General features: G+C 42.4%; 1 protein-coding gene across 2 annotated transcripts in view; it reads right to left on the reverse strand.

Annotated features, from left to right (window-relative positions):
- Nucleotides 1–21,910, reverse strand: part of KCNJ6 (potassium inwardly rectifying channel subfamily J member 6) — a 162,416-nt gene that overhangs the window by 1,659 nt on the left and 138,847 nt on the right. The gene's annotated exons all lie outside the window — the stretch shown is intronic.

Raw genomic sequence — 21,910 nt, forward strand, 5'->3', positions numbered from 1 at the left:
CCAAGCTCAAAGTGTAGTCTAGGGTGTCCTCTGGGTGAAGAAACACCAGCCATGGCAGGGGCCTGTGATTTGGAGAACTTGCCCCATCTTAGGTAAACCACTCAGGGGAGCACTACAATAAAATATTAATGCTCAAGAGTGAAGGGGGAACCCAGTGGACCAGGAAAAAGAAGCAAAAACATGCTGCCAACTAAAAAGGAGTATGTGGAGAGAATGTGACCGTTTTCCTTTAATTGGTTGCACATTATTAGCTAAGTATTACCAAGCAAAATTCAGCTGAGCGGTATAGGTCAAATAATTAGTAAATACAGTTACATAACCCCTGGACAAGCCTGCCACACATCAGTTATTTAGAAGGTAATCATAAACAATTAAAAAAAAAAAAAGTTTAATTTTGGGGGCAGAAATGGTAGTCCGTAGAAATGCACATTGTTTCTATGCACTGCTGGCATCATATAAAGTCATACAGAAAGTCTCAGGAAGGGGAAACTTCGGTAGTTTAATATCTCTGCCCTTTTACAGGGCTGTGCAAACTGCTTCACATAATTCTGCCTTCATTTTCTTGAGCCTCCTCTCCAAGCTCAGATAGCTTGCTTCTGATAGGTGAAAGCTGCCGTTTCTTGTCTTTTGCACTGACAACATCACATTTGGAAAGGCATTTACCCACTGTTACCACCCTGTGGTACTTCAGCCCTTCTCCAGCATTTCCCTGCACTTGCTGCAGTGCCTCAGACTCTGCAGAGCAGTGGGTGACTGTCAGGGAAAGCTTCAGCGCGAAAACTGCTGCACCATACCTACCTGCTACAGCCAGGCAGAAATACGACTGTACTTCAACCCTTCTTGCTCATCTAATTTCTCTTTCCTTATGCCTGACAAAAATACTCAAGCCTTCGTTTTTCTCGGTTTTGCAGAACAAGGCATGTTCCTATTTCAAGTCTCAAGTAATGCACCAATGGAAATATAAAGATCTTACCATTTTTCTGTTCATTTCACAGTTTGGAAGCGGGGAAAGGACACAAAATCATCTCTTGTTAGAGTTCCTATGCAATTTTTAGTCCAAAGGAGATCTTCTTTCCCACAAAATGACAGAGGGAGAGGAACTTTGCAGCTCACACAGCACTATACATATGAGAAACAAGCTGTGCAGCAGCCTCCCCACAGGGTCATTAGTTTTACAGTGCTCTAGCAGACCCAGAATCATGGGTGCAGTGTTGGGCAGAATGTCCCTGCCCCAGGAGGAGGGCATCAGCAGGCTGGGGACAGAGAGGGCTGGCTGCGGTGTCTCCACTGCTATCTCAGGCGCCCCTCTGGGCTGCTCTCCTACCAGTTCCTTTGCTGCTCCTCGGTGGCGCAATGAGATCAGTGACCCTTTAGATGGGTTTCCCCAAAGGAGTGTGCCCTTCCTCAGACTAGTGTTTCTAATCCCTCTTTCTGCTGCAGAAATTTAATTTTGAAGGGATCAGGAAATCTGGAGTTTTCATTATAATGGTGATGAAGTTAAATAAAAAAAACCCATAACAACCCTGAATTTCCTCTGAAACCTTCCTGTGCTCAGACCGAGGACTCAGTGATCCTGAGGCTTTGGTTAGGGAACATTCATTTGTCTGGTGGGAAAGAGGGGGTCAATTTTCTGCAGGAGGTGAGAAGATGAATTGAATTATGTTAGAGTTACAGCTCATTAAAAACAAAGGTGCATCTGAAATTTTGACCTCAGTTTTTAATTTAGTCTCTCATTCAGCAATGATTTGATACCTGTTTCTTTTCTACAGAGGATAGATAAAATACTTTCAGAACTAGAATTAAAGAGTTATGATTTTTCAAGCAAGTAAGTTGAAATCAAGTAAAAGACTTACCTAGTGAGGGATGTGTGTATGAGAGAGACCTTATAATGTCTCTAAGGGTTTGAGAAAGGTAATACACGAAAAAAAGAATTGTAAGTGGATCACAAAGATTCCAGATTAAAACATGCCACAGTTGCGGAGAACCTTGAAGTGATTGCCAGTGTGACCTGCATGGCTCTGGAAGCAGAACAGAGAGATTTCTGCAGGTCTGCATGGTGCAGCTTCAGCAGCCTCTGCCTGTGCTGGCTCAGAGGTCCTTCAGCTCTGCAGTTAGCAGAGTTTCTGGAATGTTTTCTCTGCATTTACACCCTTATCATATATTATGGTGTAATTTACACACATTTTATTATACTCCATGTTTTAATTTGCCCTGTAAAAGGAAATGTGACTTATTTGCCATAAGTTCTGTGCATGCCTTTGATTGACAGAGGAAACTGCATTTTGCATGAGGAAGTTTTAGGCTTTAGGTTTCCAAGTATTGCATGGTTTATTCAGTAATTGAATGGTTTATATGTAGCCATAGTTCTGTTGCACAATGACTTAAAAATGATTTTGGTCTGACATTTTGACTAGTGTCTGCTTTAATTGGATCTCTTCAGGGAGGATGAAAGCTGGGGAGCCTTTGGAGCTACTTAGCTCAGCATTAATTTGACTTCTTCAAAATAAGCTGGGAAGTTAAGAGACCCAAATAATTCATTCTAAATTAACTAAAACTATAACTGGAAAGAGTGGTCTAGTTGAGAAGGTGTTTTGGAGACCAACAAAAACCTCAAGGCTTGTGTATCAGGCCTTGCTGTGATGGGTGGTGGTGGAGGAGCAGCTACCTGCCCCTGCCTGTCCTGGGTCTGCAGCTCCCCGCGCCATCTGTCCATCTGTCCCCGCTGCCTGGCATGGGGGATGGCAGTGGTGTGATTAGGTTGCAGCGCAGCGGGCTGACACTTGCACCTGTTCCCCTCGCTGCATACTGTATTTTAAATGCACTGTGAGCTGGTGAGACCTCTGATGGTTACCCTTAATGGCTGTCTCACGCCTTTAAACTCAAAGCATTTTCAATCAGCTGTAATGAGCCTTTGTATATGTTGCAGGTTTCTGTTAGGTCTTAATGACAGCTCTTTGGTTTGTTTGTTTTACGTGTGCACAGGCTAGGGAATCATGACTGAGTGTTGTGCAAATACTTGATTGCTGAGCAAGTTACCTAAGCAGTAGTTAATTGCTATCTTACTTCATTGTGTTTTTCTTTATTATTACTATATTTAATGTTCGGTTAAAGCTTTGTGTGCTGTGACCAGCGTCATAAGAGTTGCCACTTCTCTGTGAAAGACACACACCATGGTGGATACTGTTCTGTCACTCCCCTGTTCCCATTCCTGGTTCAGAGCTATGCAGTCAGAGTTGCAAGATTAATTTTGTTCCTTGTTTTATGGCAGAAGGCAAACTAAATTACGGGGATTAGGTGAAGGAGACTTTTTTTTAGGCAGCCAGTCTAACATGGCAACATTTTAATTGCTTTGCTTTCAAATGGGAACAAAACAGGTCCTACTAGCTCCGTGTGCTTATTAGCTCCACGTACCTGGAATCATCAATTAGTTCCTACTTTGGATAGTCCTGTCATCATACAAGACTAACTAAATTAAAATGTGTAATTAAAACTTTAATTTATCCTCTAAATGCTTATTATTCCTGTTCAACAGGTAGAGAGCTGAACAGCACAGAGACTTGAGCAGTGCTGCAGAGTGAAGGGCAGCTGGTGAGCAGAAACCAGCCAGCTGAGCCACTTTGTGTCTGTATTTCATTTGACACATGGCCGGGCTCCTGCTGCAAGGTACCTGGGCTGGGGTGGGGATGGTGGGCACCTGCCCATGGGTAAGGCTTTGCGGGGCTTGATCACATCCATGACATTATATCCTGTTTGCTTCAACAAGAAGTTGGGACCAGGCTCTGGGTTCTGATAACACGTGGGCTACTCCTCTCCAGAGCACAGGCTGTGGTGGCTCCCTCTGCCTGACTGGGAGCGTGGACACTATTTCAGTGCACCTCATCAGCAATTTTTCTTGCGGATAGAATGAAAGGTTTTATCAAACTTAATATTTGCACCATGCAGTCTCTGAAAATGACAGAAAAATTCCCTTAAGCTGTTGCTGATATGCGGGTAAGGCTACAACCCCACCTTTGACTGATTAGAATTAATAACAAAGTTGATGCCACCTCCAAATTCATTACTCTTGAAAAGTTGCCTTGTGCAGTTATTTCGAGGTTACAGTTTGTTCATGCTGTCTACTGCTATTTAGGCTTATGCTTTGCACTGTCTTACAGTGCTACAAGGCTTTGGAGCAGTGACCCAGAGTGGTTTGATGCATTTCTTCACAGCACACTTAATTTAAGATTTTGTGGTAGCTTACACGAGAATATGTTGTGTCATGCACTCTTACCATATACTATTTCCCTTTGTCATGGGAGCTATCAAATGTAAAATGCTATGAAAAAGTTAGAGGGAAAAGGGTACTTCGGAATAATGGAATCAAATACGTGTTTGGGCTGAAATACAGTGATTCTCAGCTCTAGGTCAGCCTACTGCAGATTACACACAGGGACAGCCTTCTTCAGGTCTTTTTTATCACTTGAGGTGGTCTTTATTATAACAGGATTTTTTATTTTTAAATTGCACTCCTGTGATAAAAAAAGTACTCAAAAAGAAGGGGGCAAGAATTATAGCCCACTACTGATTGCATCTTTTTGTCTGACAGCCACAATGTCAAGCTGATTTCAAGGTTCAGCAGTTTCCTGCTGGCCCTTAGCAGAATGGGGGAGACTTTCCGTTGCACAAATGGAATGGGATGTCCCATAAGAATGACCTATTTTCAATCACTGCATGGGAAGTTTGCTTCACAGTTCAGCCTGGAGTAAGACCTCAGCAGCAGAAGACTCAAGTGTGCACAGAAAACAGTGGTGTCCCCATTCCCAGGGTGAGTAGAGTTTCACTACAGAATTTGGTCTGGGGTATCCAGCTGGGAGTTCAGACTTCCACATGCATGTGTGATGCTCCTATTATATTGCTTTCACCCTGTTTTTACTCATAACATCCTTTGCTGAAGGATCACTATAGAGGTTTTGATCTGCTTTGTCAAAAGGTTCATTTGTATCACAAGAATCTTTTAAAAACAAACGTAAGCATGTAGGAAATTCTCCACCCCTTGACATTAATTCCTACAGCCTCTGTGTCAGTGCTCCTACAGCCAAATCATTTGGCTGTAGGAATTATGAAGGAGGGAAAGCGCTGACCTGTAGTGTTAGAGCTGACTTCTGCACCTTGCCTGGGACAACAGTGAAGATGGGAGAATTTTACTTAAACACTGTGATAATGACACTAATACTGAAGTACTTAGATGAATGCAGACCTAGTGTCTGAAACTCCAATATGGTGCTCAAAAAGGTTTCAGTGACTTTCTAGGTTCACATGAGCCAGCAGTGTCCCTGGCAGCCAAGAGGGCCACCCGTGTCCTGGGTGCATCCAGCACAGCATTGCCAGCCGGGCCAGGGAGGTGATTGTCCCGCTCTGCTCTGCACTGGTGCGGCCTCACCTGGAGCACTGTGTGCAGTTCTGGGCAACACAAGATAAAAAGGATATAAAGCTGCTAGAGAGTGTCCAGAAGAGGGCTGCAAAGTTGGTGAAGGGTTTGGAGAGGAAGCCATATGAGGAGCGGCTAAAGTCACTTGGTTTGTTCAGCCTGGAGAAGAGGAGACTGAGGGGAGACCTCATGACGGCTACAGCTTCCTCACAAGGGGAGGAGGAGGGGCAGGCGCTGAGCTCTTCTGTCTGGTGATCAATGACAGAACCCGAGGGAATGTCAGGAAGATGTGCTGGGGAGGTTTAGGTTGGACATGAGGAAAAGGTTCTTCCCCCAGAGGGTGGTGGAACACTGGAACAGGCTCCCCAGAGAGGTGTCACGGCCCCGAGCCTGGTAGTATTCAGGAAGCAATTGGACAATGCCCTCAGACACATGGTGTGAATTTTGGGCTTGTCCTATGCAAGGACAGGAGTTGGACTCAATGATCCTTGTGGGTCCCTTCCAACCCAATACATTCTATGATTCTAGGTTTGTATCTGAGCATTGCTCCTGTGCTCAATAAGTATCACCAAGCAGTGACCTACAAGGCAGGGAAATGGTCTCTGCCCTGATGACCTTTTGGTCTCAAATATATTGGGTGCAATATTCGTCAGTCTGCTATTTTTAGATGTTAACGAGAATGAGAAAGCAATGTGTGCTATTAAAAGCAAGCAAAAGGCTAGGAGTCAAGAACTCATGATTGATATCTTGGTTCTGCTGCAGACATTGTGTGGGCTTTGGCAAATTACGTAGCTTTGCTGAGTCTGTTTTGTTGGTGTGCCACAAGGGACATGCTGAGATTTAGAGGCAGTAGATGTGCTTGTAGTATATTCTCTTCCTCATCTAGATCTTCACTGTCAAATTTGTACTAAACAGTTCTCCCTGGTGTGAAAAATAATATTGCCTCAAAAATGTAGAGAGATTTAGAATAAAATGTCAGTAGTGCCACCAAGTTCATATCAGAAACACTCCATATTAGTTAATTGGTTCTCTTTAATCAAGCTAAAAAACAAAACCAAACCAAGAAAAAACTGATGTTGTACCCTGAATTCACCATTTTTTGGAAAGCCTGAAGCATCAGTTGTCATTGCTGGAAAATGTTGCAAATACCATGCTCTGGTAAGACATTTTTCCCCTCCTTTTTGTATGTATGTACATCTGGCAAGATTTTTTTTTTTTTTCCCAGTTTTATTTGAGTAAAAAACCCCTATAAGTATGTATAAACTCTCATTCAAAGATAGCAATGGGAAATTCCCAGGGGTTCTGATAACTTGATTCAGAACACACCTGGAAATTGGATGTTTATCTCATCCTGAGCAATGTCCAAAGTTCGTGCAAGCTGTAAAAACTGGACAGGTGTCTGTGAGAATTTCAAAGCATCTTTGCTTCAGCGTGCCTGGCTACTGGTGCATGACATCCTTGTGTTGTGGGTTATGAATGGTGTGTGTTTCTCCGTGTCCCAGCTATGCAGCATGGCCACTTCTGGCTCTGGTGCAGGAGCTGGAGAGATGAGTGTGTGTGTGAGTGGAAGAGGAAAGGAAGGGAAAGATGTTTTTTCCTATAAGAATATAAGGAATTAAATTTTTTGTTTATTTGTTTTGTTTGTTTTATTTTCCCTTCTTTAACATTAAAAATGGTGCTTTTTTCTGTAAATGATTTATTTGATATTTCTATTTCCATATTTCTTATTTAATCAGACTAAGAAGCTGATCACTATTTCTGAAATTCTATAGCTTTGATCTAATACCATCTGTGAATTCTGATCAGAGGTCTTTGTGGTAGCTGCTACCTTCATCACACAGCTGATGACTGGCACAGGGACAAGCTGCACATCAGAAAATGCAAGTTGCCATGGAGTGGGCTGGAGCAGCTGGCCTGACCATCACCAATGGTAATAAAATTACACCCTCGTGGGAGAAGGCATATATTATTAGGTCACGTTTGTACAAGAGGTGAATATGCATAGGAAACTGAGCTGATGAGAAGCCATAATTCCTAGTCAATGGGACTTTCTGACACTCCAAAAATCTACTTATTTCTGAACAAGCTGAAAATAAATAGCAAATATAAAAAAATAGAATTCATATTAAGTTAAATTCTAAACAGAGTATAACATGGATTGTTCAAAGCTTTCTGTTTTCATTCTGACTTCTTCCAATGTGATATATTGTATAATACAGCATCTAAATCAGAAAAAGTCGTCCATGTTTTAGTCTTTTTCAAAATATTAAAAAATGCACACATTTTTCCCCCAGTAGATTTCAATGCCAGTGAAATAATATTTTCCAGTGGAAAAATGCTGAGTTAGAAATATTAGAAATATATCAGGAATTAAATATATTTCACTGAGTACTTTGTGTCTAATCTCTTGCTTTCTAACTGAATGTAGCTTAGTCTCTGAAAGGGTACATGATAAGACAGAAAAGCTTGTCTGATTTAATTTCAAATGTGCTGCCACCTTTAGCTAATACTACCATATACATTCTCAATAAATAGCTTCTCAGAAAGACAGTACAATTACTATTCAGCCAATATTTAACCTTCATTTAGCCTTATATTCAGGCCATGCCCAGCAAATCAAGTTGCCTGATGTGTATGAATTTTAATCATTTTTCAGCTGTGCTTTTTCAAATGGATGATGATTACATTTTTCTGTCGACTAAGTCTGTGAAATTTAATATATAAAATAACACAGAGTCTGACCAGGGAGACAAGCTTGTTCCAGAATGGGCACTTGGAGTCCTTGGAAACAGGAGACTCAATTCGGCGAAGCTAGAACATGAAGTACAAGGATTTTTCACCCTACTCTGCGTTTGACTGTTGGGATACATTTATAGATTCAGAGGTTTCTCAGGCATTGAATCAGCACTGCACAAGTGCTTTATTTCTCCTAGCAGATACCTGCACAAAAGAACATAGCAGAATTTTGTTTTAAAGAAGCCACAGTACATGGGTTGTATCTACGGCGGCTCTGCTTTTAAAATGCAAAGTGCTGAGTAAGAGAAAGACCTGTCCTGACCTTTTGAAAATGCATTGCTATTAATTCACAGGCTTCTTCCTGAATCCTGGCCTGCAGGTGGGACATGCTCCTCTGGTGTGGTGCGTGGGCAGCCTGCTCCACAGCTCCCTGACAAACAGCCGAGAACAGGCAACAAAGGCGCTGGGCTCCAGCTGAGCTGCCTGCTGCTGCCTCGCACAGGAAGGGTCCTGGCAGGAATTTTCTCTGAGCAGCACAACCTGACCCATCAGGGCAGCATGGAGCAGGGAGGATCCGAGGTGGCAGGGGGTGTACGGAAGACCCCTGGCAGTACATGAAGGCTGACAGTCCTGTTTATGGTTTTGGACCTATCCAGCTGTCTTGCTAGGTTGCTTCTGTAACAGAGAGAATGACCAGTCAGCAAGAACCACAGGCTTTTGCATGAGTTCTTGTTGGCTTCTTATTTTGTTTCCACAGTCATAAGCAACATCTTAATTCTTATTCCGGAGAACCTCAGGAAATATGTAATTCCTGCAAATATTCCAGTTTGGTTGCCTTTACATTTGAGACCACTTTGGGATCAGTTTGTTTTATGGTCTCTCTCCAGTCACTAGATTCAGTGCTTCTGGGGAAAAACATCTCAGAGAAGCACTAAGACTGGAGAGGATGGGGGACACCCAGCTGCACACTGGTGTGCAGTGATACTGTTCTACAGCCGGCTTCCTGCAGCATGATGTCAGGCTGAGAGAAGCTAAAGCCCTTTCCCTCACCTTTTATGATGGATTGGAGGGCCAATGGGAAAATCTAGCTTTGGATAAAAGAAGGGTGAATAAGGAGCTGCTTGAGCTGCTGCATTACTCATCTTGGGAAAGAAAGCAGTAGAACAGCTCCTATTATTCTCTGTCCTGCATAAACCCAAAGTCTAAATGAGTTCAGCACCTCAGAAGCAGGTTTGTTTCTCTCCACTCCTTGCTGGGGAGGCAGAAGATGGGAATCGGAGAGATATAATTGCATGTAGGAAAATGAAGAAAACAAAATGCATCCTCTAACACTTATAAGCTTCACTGGTAAAACCCTATGCCCTTTTGAAAACCCCAGCTTTGATGTGCAGTTCAGGTGGGAACTGCTTTTTCTCAAATATGTTCAGGCTGACATCACAAGATGCCATCGCTCAGATGCACCTGCAGCAAGCCTCCCAGGGTGATGTCCAGGGATGGCGTTAGTAGAGCTGGATGCTCTGCAGGTTTCCTGCTCAGCTGCTGAGAATATACACCCTCAATGCATTTGCCTCTGCAAAGGAATAGAAGCATTGTTTCTGTGAAAGCTCTTCCAAGATGGCATCCCTCAGTAAGTGTGCAGATGACACCCAGTTGGGTGAGAGTGTTGATCTGCTCAAGGGTAGAAAAATTCTACAGAGGGATCTGGACCAGCTGGATCATTGGCCTGAGGCCAATTGTATGAGGTTCAACAAGGCCAAGTTCTGGGTCCTGCACTTGGGTCACAACAACCCCAGGTAGCACTACAGGCTTGGAGAAGAGTGGCTGGAAAGCTGCTTGGTGGAAAAGGACCCAGCCGTGTTGGTCAACAGCAGCTGAACATGAGCCAGCAGTGTGCCCAGGTGGCCAAAAAGGCCAACAGCATCCTGGCTTGTATCAGGAATAGTGTGGCCAGCAGAACTAGGGAAGTGATCGATCCCCTGTACTGGGCACTGGTGAGACCCCACCTCAAATCCTGTGTTCAGTTTTGGGCCCTTCCCTACAAGGCAGACATTGAGGTGCTGAAGAGATTTCAAAGAAGGGCAAAGAAGCTGGTGAGGGGTGTGGAGAAAAAGTCTGATGAGGAGCGGCTGAGGGAACTGGGGCTGTTTAGCCTGGAGAAAAGGAGGCTGAGGGGAGAACTTATATGCTGTCTACAACTACCTGAAAGGAGGTTGTAACATGGAGGGTGTTGGTCTCTTCTCCCAAGTAACAAGCAATAGGACAAGAGGAAATGGCCTCAAGTTACACCATGGGAGGTTTAGATTGAATATTGGAAATATTTCTTCACAGTAAGGGTTGTCAGGCATTGGAACAGGCTGCCCAGGGAAGTGGTGGAGTCACCATCCCTGGAGGTCTTTAAAAGACGTATAGATGAGGTTCTTAGGGACATGATTTAGTGCCAGTGTTAAGTTAATGGTTGGACCAAATGATCTTAAGGGTTTCGTCCAACCAAAATAGTTCTATGGTTCTATGATTCTATCCTTTAAGACGTATATACAGAGAACCAATCTTTTGTGGAAAATATAGCTGACTGCTATATTGGCTCTATGCTATGTAATGCACAGCATACGCAACCCTCTTAAGGAACATATATTAAGCACACAGTAGTAACTGGGACTGAGATTAGAACAAGGACTGTTTAGGCATTGCTGAAATCCCACATTAGCATTAATATCAAGGGATGCCTGGGAGAAAAACCCCTTCAGATGGAATGATGTTTGCTGTGAAAGAAGCATTTTCTGTAGCAGCTTGTACCTGCTGCACACTTACGCTGTCATGACTGTGAGATAAACGTTTAATTAAAATAGATTAGTGATCTATTTCACCTCTTGCTGTGCAGACTTCTTGAACAAATAATTTGAGTCTGCATATTCAGATGGCTTTTGTTTCTCTTCTTAAAATGCTACTTAGAGAAGAGAACATCCAAGGTCTCTTCAATCCTGAACTTCACTGACTTAGAGCTTTTTATAAACATGTCACATTTTACTGGGGAAATGTTTGTGAATCCAGGATTAAAGACAAAACAGTGTGAACACGCAGCTTGGTATGCTGTAAATTTCAGGAAATAAGGAAGATCAATAGGCTTTTGACAACAAAATCTGTGAATCACCCACAAAGTATTCTGGTGGTTGGTTGTGGCTAATGGCATTGCTGAAACCTGGTTTAGCTGTTGTGAAATTGGAGGAGGAGATGAAAGAGAGTTCAGGATAAAGGACTTGTTTCTGCCAGGCGGATGCTGGTGAGAAGCGATGTTTGGAAATGCAACACAAATAAAGAGAAATCATATTCTATCCAAAACCATTTGGATTTTTGGTAAGCAACAAAATATTTTAGTGGGATTGCCTGGGCAGTTTCATAACAGTGCATCCTTTTAGGTGGGCTGGAAAACAAGCTACACGTGGGGAGGTGGTACTTGCTTTTAGAAGAGACAGCTTGAAGAAATCAGCTTTTCTAAAGATACCTTAGCTTCAGAGGTTATATTTTAGTTTTATATTTCACCCGAAAGAGAACTGAGAGGACTGGTGTAGAGGTGCTCCGTGGTTTACAGAAGAAAGCTCTAAATCTTGATGGCATTGCTGAAATCATCATAGCTGCCATTTGAGAACGCTGGCTATTATCACACATCAGCCTGCAAAAAGCACCTGGGCATGGGGATGTGTGAGAGCTGGATCAGTTCAGCTCTATAGCACTGGCTAATAACAGCACAGCTGCTTTTTGGCTCTTTAGCCAACCAAACAAGCAATCAGCCCTTTCTCTGGGCATTTTGGATGAAACTCAGCTCCTTGAAGGCATAGCCTTTTAGCAGATGGTTGTTGTACCTGTGTTTAATTGAGCTGCCAGCTCTTCTCTTCTCTCTGGTGGCTTAAGCCTGGACCTACCTCTAACCCCAGTCCAGTTCCAATGACCTGTTGGCACCATAACGCTTGGAAGGTGGAGAAGTTTTGCTCAAGTGTTTTGAAGCACATATCTGGTTTTATGAGTCTTTAGTGTAAGGGCTGAAGGAGCTCAGTGCTGTGGTCCTGTCTGAAGGACACTGTACATGGCCCAGAGCTAACTTACCTGCGAAGTAAGGAGGAGGAATATCTAGGCTTACCTGCTAAGGAGGAGGAGGAATATCTAGGCTAATTTTGCTAGTATTTCAAATGATGACTTTGGATAGTAGACCTTATACTCTTTCATTTTCTTAATAGGAGAGAGTTTAAGCAAGCAAATATTCGTTCATGCTATTATTTATTGTGCTTGATCAACTCCTTTATAAAAATATTTTAGGGGAAACTGTTAAACATGCTAAGCTTAAAAATTCATCTGTCATAACAATAATTTTTAATTAAAATTTAAATTAGGTTTATTGATTCAGTTATTGCTATCTTTATAATAACAAAAGAATCAGCCAGTCCCACACTTCACGCAGCTCCGATTTTTGATGAACTTTTGCAGGCCTTCTAGCAGTTATGCAAAGAAAAATCATCTGCGCTGTTAAAATCCTCCCACTGAATAGAAAGTGGGTTTTGATTTTTTTCTTTTTTTCAGTTCATAGGATGAGACTTATTAAGTTGATGCTTTCAGGTTAATAATATTGGCTATCTGTCAACTTTAGCAGTGTATTTTTGAAATGAAGGACTGAGCAAAAACTGTTTGCCTCAGGGAATGAGATGCAAAATCTTTCACTTCTGAAACACTATTTAATATTCGAGTTATGTCAAAATTTATATCTATATTTTAGCTGCTTGGCATGCTGCCTGATAATAGGTGCTATTAATATACCTGCTAGTAGATCAATGACCATTTTAGAAAAATTAATATTTAGGTTGGTTTTAATTGACTTTGGTTTTATTTGAGGTGGTAAGGAAGAAACTGATTCTGATCTTTAATTACTGCCTAACCTTTAGCAATGAGCCAAATAAAGGAGACGAGCAGCAGTAGAATTGGGATTTTAGGAAAGCTTCAGTACTACTCTCCTGATATTTCTATTCTGGGAAAAAATAGGAACAACACATTTCAAGCTCTAGGCTTTTCAATGTAGCACTTTCTTCAATGTCTGAATTCATTTAAAAGGAAAAAAAAAAAGAAGAAAAAACCGGGCCAAAAGTTATTTTGCTCTGTTCCTTCTTGATGTGTTGTAAGTATTTAAACTGGCTATTTCTGAGAGGAGCATAGACAAATCAATGCATGAAAATATGTGTCTGATTCTGCCTCAAATATTTCCACCCGGTGATGGAGCACGTGAATTCTGAGTTTCTTAGATGTGTGCACCTCATTTATGGAAACAACAAAGAGTCCTTGGGACTTTTTATCACACCCGAATTCTCCTTAGTTTGACAATATTTATCTCATCTGATGAGAAAAATTAGTTGTTTTGATAAGGAAAAAATAACGAGCTTGAGACAAGGTGGCTAGGCATGTCATAAGCTGCCTGAGGAAGCAAGGAAAAGAGAGTGCTCACACTTAAAAATGTGGAGTTCCCAGCGGAGAGGTACCTAAGATACTGCAGAGGAATTTGAAACAAAGTGACTGGGCTTTTGAAGCAAGAAGCACCGTGTATAAAAGCCTGAATAATGTCTGTGATTCGTGTTCAACACTGAACATGGGCTTGGTGTTCAGCACGGATGCTAAGCTTTTTCTCCTGGAACGATGATCACAAAGCACTTGTGTGGAAAAGGATTATTTGTCCTGGGTGTTGTGGTGCTGGATGAAAGCTGGCTGGGTCCACAGGGCCACGAGTTGCTCCAGTCCTCCCTGGCTGTGAGCATTTGAGTTGCTTTCAGCTTTGCCACTGTGCGTTGTTTCATTCCTCTATTTCAGTCGTGAGGTGGCACTCTTCTACCAGAAGAGATAGCTTACATGGATTTTGAAGTATGTATGTATGTAAACTAAGAAAAAAACCCCAAAACAATACCAGGAAAATATTGTTGAGATATGACTGCAAAAGTTACTTTCAAAATGTCTGGGCAGGTAGGCAGATGAGACACCACCAGGATGCTGTGTGTTTGTGGCAGAAATGTAGTATTTGAAGGAGATACCTTGCTGAATTCTCTTTGAGCTAGAGCTTAGTAGCTTACTTGATTTTCTTCTGATCCCCATACAGATTCGAGGCATTTCTGTACACCAGCTGCAGACTATATTCTTCTTCGTGACAAGCACAATTACACAGTCTCTTTCTTGGAGCTTTTATTACTGCTGCCAGACCACTGCTAATTTGGAGCACTTTGTTGATATATGGTTTGTACAATGACCGCTTGGCTGAAACTGGACATCCTTCACTCTGATGGTATCCTACCTTTCAGAAAATAAACTAGACCAGGCTCCCAGTTTCAGAAGTAAATGGGAAAAATAATAAACCCAGGCATTGCAGTTCAACCCAGGACCCTCTTCCATCAGGATATAGCTATTCCAGACTGTGGGCCTGAATCAGATTTCCACAGTTTTACACCTCCATGGGCTCCTTGCTAAGTCTCAAGCAATCTAGCAGATGTCTGCTTGTGAGGCAGCATCCTCTGGCTCCTGCTGTGTTCCTGAGGCATGCTTACCCTCCAGGATGGGAAAGAGAAATAAAACTTGGCATGCTTCGTATGAAAGCTTGCTGATCCCTTCTCTCCTTCATGCTTGCAGTGAACCAGGCTTGGGTAGTAGGAAAGCTCAGGGACAGATTTAAATTTACCTGTGCTTCCTTCAGACAGTGTACATCACAGTATCTGGGAGGAGTAAAGGTTTGGAGACAAGGCAGGCTGAAGAAGGGGACATGAGTTTGGCTAGAGTTCAAGAAGACATCAGAAGAATGCTGAATTCAACCAGCTCTGTGCCTTACAGTGAGCCCTTCTCTCTGCTCCCATCATGACATGTTTCTCCTGGCTACCAAATGAAATATGCTGCCACTGTCTTCGCTTCGTACTTACTCCAGGCAGAGATTTTTCTAACCAGCAAGATAAAAGAAGCAAAAACTGTGCACAAGGCACTTTACTATCTAACTAAACCTGGGAGGTGCTCCTGGGACAGGTGACAGATTGTTAGGGCCACCTTGGCTTCTTCCCCTTGTTTCTCCTTGAAGTACAGCTGAGGATCTGGGCCCTGATGTTCATCACCCCCCTGAGGCTGAACTCCTGCCTGGCTAATCTGAGACCAGTGTGAACCGAGCAGTCTTGAAGAATGAAGACCATTTTCTTTTTAATCACATGTTTCTGAAGAGAAAAGGGAGAAAAAAACCTGCAATAGCTTATTCCCAGCACAGATGTGAGTACTGGAAACAAAATAAAAAATGTAACTGCACCCCAAAAATCCCAAACCCTGACATTACAAATTAGTTCAAGAAGCAACTACAGAACTGGCACATGCTGACTCCTGTGTGCATAGATGATTAGCTGCTACTCATTTGATACAACCAGATTATTTGCCTCTTGTGATTCCTATCAGTTTTAAAAATTAGACTTTATTCTGGTTTTGCTGGAAATGGAGGTCAATGAAAAACAACAATACAAATGCAGAATGTGTTATGCCAATAAGTTTGCATCAGAATCCAGAAGGCCAGCAGGGAACAAATTGCTGAGGCTCAGAAGGGATAGTGCTAGTAATGTTTGGCTCTTATTTCCTGTGACCTTTTATCTGAAAGTCTCAAAAGAAGGGAAATATTATTATTGTTTTACCAATGGGGAAATTGAGGCAGAGAATGGTGACTTGCCCTCATGCCTCATAGAAAGTGTGTAGCAAAGAAATGCTACTTTGATAAAGATACATACATTTTGATAGCCATTTGGGGGCATGTTGGCTATCTGCTGTCCTTTGATGCGAGCCAGGAGAAGTTTTTGACCTAAAACACTGATGCAGTTTTCATGGAGAGCTAATGTTTCGGAAGAGCATTTTTTTCAGATGCTGTTATTTCAACACAGGCAAGCTTTTGCTTGTTACCAGGGTCTCAGCAGAGCTCAATATCTTTCCTAAGACCATTTCTCTCATTTACTTTAAGCAGAACAGGGTAGAGCAAGCTTGTTTTAGGAACAGAAGGCAGATGAGATGGATCACGTCATGGAACATGAACATGTTTTCCTGGAGTCGCAGTTGTGCTTCCTCAGCCTTTTCCTGTTCTCTGCACAGTGGAGCTCTCCTCTTCTTTTAATCACAAATGAAAAATTTCTACTCTCAGAATAATGGCGATTTTGCCTGTGGGTGCTGTGATAACATGAGCCTGTGGCATGTGCACACGCATGCACACATGCAGATACATAGAGATGCACAGAGATACCGAAGTAAGTGATTTTTGTGGTTCTCGTGTACCCAAAATAGCAAATCCTTGATGTGTGATCCCTAAAAATCCTCAGTCCCTTCAAAGGCTTAGTGAGATAGGTTGATTATCATCAAATGAAAATTACTTCAGTAGTGTAAGGGGAGGAGAAGAGAATTTAACTGTCAGCAGTGAGACAATTAATAGATTTCAGAGAGGCACTGGGACAGTTAAGACATTGTTAAAAGGAAATAACTGGGAAATGATGGATAGATCAGGCTATTATAAGTGTATGCTGAAACTGAACTACAAATCACCACAAAATACTATGGTATGATGGGATTAAATTGGCCAACACAATGAGTGAAGCTCTGTTGCACCATCACAGTGCAGAAACATTTGGAGTTCATATTTTTGGAAAAGTTCAATGGGATTTCCTTGCTCTCCTCACACACGAAGGCATTTGTAGTACAGAAAGCTTCACTTGATTTCTAATTTGAGAAAATGCTGTACCAAAACTCATAATTAGTTTTCTGCACAGTTTACCACGGTAGTATTACACATTTTGGCTACAAGAAAGGCCTGTAATAAATGATAGCTCTTTCAGCCTGTTGGCAGTATACAGCCCAGCCATCAGTCTTGCAAATGTTCCCGAAACCATTGAAAAGTTGAAATAATTTGGAACTCTGGCTTAACACATTATTAATCACATAACAAAGGGTTTGGTCTGATTTCACCAGGAATACTAATGGAAAAAAAAACCCTATGATACTCTCAGATGCCGGCACAGGGATAAAAGCACAGCTAATCATATGCTGCTCCCGTGATTGAATACAAGCTTCAGGCCCAGTATTTCAGGCAGCATTCCTCAAAGTTTGGTCAAGTATGAAGGCTTTCATTTAACAAATCCCTTTGAAGGAAGGAGAAGCCAATTAATATTTCTTTCACCTTCCTGACTAATAATGAGAAAGAGAAATATTATATGGTCTACTTGTGAACTGCCTGCTCTAGCTGTGATATGTGCCTTTTGGCCTAATCAGTCATCCTCTTTCTGTAGCTGTCAGCTATCCAGCTGATGTGTTCAAAGCCAACAACAAGGTGATGGCCTAATCCATGCTTCACAAAAGTGAAAAGTATCTTCTGGCTGCATTTCTTGGCTTTTGGAAGAGAGTGGTTTAAGTCTGGATGGGGGTGGGTTGCAAAAGTCTCTATAGGAATGGGGTTGCTCTTCAAGATCCCTTACCTTTGTGGAGTTTCTCCATTTTTTTTGTCTAACTGCTGATTTACATTAATGCTTGTGAACCCAAGTGTGGGAATCCATATGGAGTTTCAGCAAAAGAACTCATCCAAAGGAAGTCAGCCCAAGGTAGTGAGGATGTCATGACTTGGGTTATTCATATCTAAATTATAATTCAGCTTCATGAACTCTGTAATACCTAGCAACAATAGCACATCAGCTTTCCACTACATACAGTACCACAATGAAGTCAGATCAGGCTGGCCTGCTGCTGTTTAGGTTATTGTTGTACCTTGAATTAAAATGCTGTGAACAAATATCTCAAAAGAAGGAGCACAATCAGAGCCCTGACATTGCAAAACTGAATAATGTTGTAGCTCTCACTGTTGCTAACAGGAGAAAGACAGAGATTAAGATGGCAGCTGCAGAAGAAAATTCACTTTGCAGCCTTTTTACGCTGTCATATTTAAGAGAGAAAGCTACAAGTATAACTGATTAAGTATGATGCTTTAGAGGAGGATAGTTTGGATTTGCAAGAAGCTTTGAGTGTCTTGTTTTCCTACAAGTGCTTCCATCTCCCTCGGTAAGCTAATTTTAAAAGTTAATGGCCTAAATCTTTCCGTGTGTTAATGCTGCATTGTAGTGCTTCCATGGCATAAAAGAGCACTAAAGCAGTCTCCTTCTGTCGCTGGAGATTTTCTCCTGTCCCAGGGAACTGCTGGACAATATGGGTCAGCCAGAAGGGATCTTCCATGAGCCCCGACATGTCTGGAGCAAAATCTTCTGGGGAAGAAGTGGGATGAGAAACATAACCTTACACCTCGATTTTGGGTGATGACTGCCTTGGGGCTGTAGGCTGATAGCAAAATAATTTTACAAGCTGCTGATAGAGCAAACAAACCCAAGACTAGAAGAGCACAGAAAAACTGGGAGTGGTGTTCTGCATTACCACCATTCCTCTACCCATCAGCAGATGTGGATCTGTGCCGCTTTTGATTGCATACTTGGAAGAAAGCATGAAAGACAGTGAGGGATAAATGATTCCCTGAAACTTGTTTCCTCAGGTGTGCTGACAAGACAACCAGTACCCTTTTATTGCTTTTTTTTTTTCCTTTTTTTTTTGTGTGTGAATTACACTTACTGGCAGGTGGCTGTGGTTGGTACACTAGCTGCTCTTGGACCTCAGAAGCGGTGCTGAGCCAGCTGGGCATCAACACATCCACTGTGCAGTCAAAGGGGAGTCTAAACGAAAGGCTAGTGCTGTGGGTTGCACCATCTACCCCAGTCCTGCAATGCACACACTACATGCTCATATGATCAGAACCAGGTGTTTTTGGAAGGTTTTTGTAGAGACCCTGAAAAAACACAGGGTGCTGCAGCAATGGTGTCCATTACAACAGCATCAACTGTGATAACGTTTGACAGAGAAAAGAGAAGACTGGCAGGAAGCAGTAATAACTTTAGCTGGCCAGTTTCACTCTGCTGTCTTAAGTTAGTCTGACTGCAAGTCAGGGAAAGACACTGAAAGAGGAACTGACTGCATGGAGAAGAACCCCAAACTCAGTTCTCTGTTTGCCTTGCCCTTCTGATGAGAGTACAAATCACGGTTAGCCAACATGAACAGGGCATCTAAAAAAGGAAACAGAAGTGAATAGGCAATCAGATAGGTCACTGTTCCAACTTGGTGCCATCATATAGCAATAGCTTAAACTTCCTGCCACTTAATTCTGTTGGCATCTGAGAGACTAAACAAGCTCCCAGCTTTCCCGATTCAGACTGGTTGTTTTCCGCACAAGAGCTTAAACTTTGTGTTTTTTTAGATGAAGGAATGATCTCATCAGGATTAGTCTGAAATCAGAGATGTGGACAGGTCTTAAGCACAGCTGATGGTTTTCTTCCATTTCAGGTAAAGGCACTCACTTTGGGTCTATATATTCCTTCTTCATCTCCCACCTGGGCAATGCAATTTAGTTCAGTAGGGCATAAAACCATGGGTCCAATCCATGCCAAATGCTGAAGCACTTCGAGAGACACATCTTAACTGTCATTTCATCTCTACAGTGAGAACAAAAACCTGTGCTTATTTTCAAGGTGCTCATTACCTGAGACCAGAATAATGGTGGACTTTTTCCATCTTGGGTAAGGATGGTCAACATGAAACTTTTATGTTTTTACAGAGGCAAGAGACTGAGGAATAAACTCCAATGACAACTAAAACTCAGCAGCTTTCATCTGAAATGCCAGACAGGCATTTTTGACCTTGTCTTTTTAATATAAGCACAGAATAGCATGGATCAAAGATAAAAAAGAACCAGCCATCACATCTGACACACACTTCTGATGCAGAGAGGCTATAGACCACTTCTGATACATTTCAGTCATGCTGCATGAAGTCTTTAGACACTACAGCAGCAGGAATCTGTCTGAGAACGGAACAAAAAGGAGCTTCCTGGGTAGACAGTAATGAGACCAACAGGGAACACTTCTTCCTGGGGAAAAGCGTCGCTTACTAAAGGTGTCTTTTTTCTTGGGACAGTCAGGAAGGGGCTGTGGCAAAGGATACAGCACTGAGAAATCTGAAGGGCAGAACAGCAATAGAGGGGTCAAGAGTAGTTTTTTTTTTCTTTACCCCAGGGTACCTGAGTTGCTGGGGACAAGACAGAAGGGCATGTCTGAATTTTCCTTTTTTGTTCCTATTGTGCCAAGTGTGAGGAAGCAGAAGGTCAATCAGATGGGCCACCTGTGAGCAGAGTGGATGGCTCAGTGGGACCAGCCCTCAGGGGTCGTGAGCATCTAAACAGGTGGGGTTGAGGGCTGATTCTTTGTTTTGCATTAGGCTTTGATACTTTAGAGGGGACAAAAATCTCTAGGCTAACCCAAAGACTGCTGCTAACAGACTCTCATGCTGCATTTCTGAAGGATTGCCATGCAGGAACAGCACAGGTAGCATCCAGGCTGAACAAAAATGCTGTATGGTGGAAAACTGAAGCTGTAGAGAAGAGGCTGGCATAGGAGCAGAGGTGCCCCTTCTGCCTTGTAGGTGAGTGCAGCTTCACAACATGTCACAGAGAACCTGAAAAAGATGTTCGGATTCCAGAAAATGTTTGTCCTAAATCTCAGTGTTTTGTGGCAACATGGAGAGGCATAACTCTCAGGGTGCACCTGTAGGTTGTCAGCACCAGAACACAACCTAGAATGTGAATAACAAGAGATGGAGAAATTTTGAACTGTGTCATCAATGTGAGCTACCAGAGAAGAGCAAGTTTCACATGTTCAGGAAGGATATACATGCATTTTTTTGTGTCCTCAGCCATTCTGATCCTGGTGTTGGTAACACTCCTGCTACTGGTTGTACAATTCAGCATTTTGAGGTGATCAGCTCAGGTAAATCTGGCCTCTGTGTGGCAGATCTGCCTCAAAGGAGAGCAGTGAGGAAGATGAGAAATCTTTCCTTTTTCCTTTTGCCTATTCTTTCCTCTTTCTGTCTTTGTCAGAGAATGACAGATGCCTGTATGTCAAACTGACACACCATCAAGTATAATCTTGAGCTGAATGAAGCCTGTAATTTGATTAAGGGGCTCTGACAGATTTTGAAACAATGGCAGTGTTTTAAGACTGAACGTGGAGGATTTCATTCATGGTGTAGGTGCTGCATAATACAGTTTTCATAAACCTTTCCTGCTGTAGCAGCTGGAACATCCCTCCATCTACTCATCCTGCTGAATTCAGAGGGACTGAATAGAGCTGAAAGATCTTGTGAAAGGGGCAGGTAATGAAGTGAAACTTCAGGGAGACTGGATTCAGCAAATGAAGACCTGCAGTGATTTGACAGCTGCTGAGAGATCTATGTGGAAAAGAAGCTGAAACTCTCACAAAACACAGAACTGGCTTGAGATTACCTTCTCAGCTCTCAGTTCAGATCAGGGTCACAAAATTAATAAACTGGTGTTACTTGACAAAGTCCATACTTACACATGGGGGCTGGTATAAAACTAGTTGAAACTCAGTAAAGTTGACTAGAATCCACAATGCTGTCAGCAAAAGCTTGAGGTGAAAAGCTGTGGGTCAGAACTGAAGAGATTTTTTTTTCACTTGAACTTTCTCTGAAAGTCATAAAAAAATTTTTCGCCTGTACGAGGGCCTTAGCAGAGGGATGGGAATCAGACATGTGGGTCAGACCTAATTGCTCTTAGCTTTAATGGCTCAGATTCACTTGGACTCTGGTTTGCAGATGGGTAGATGGGATGGCCTTATGCATCCTTCAGGAGAAAGCTAGGTT

This window comes from Patagioenas fasciata, chromosome 1, assembly GCF_037038585.1.
Source record: "Patagioenas fasciata isolate bPatFas1 chromosome 1, bPatFas1.hap1, whole genome shotgun sequence".
Lineage (NCBI taxonomy): Eukaryota > Metazoa > Chordata > Aves > Columbiformes > Columbidae > Patagioenas > Patagioenas fasciata.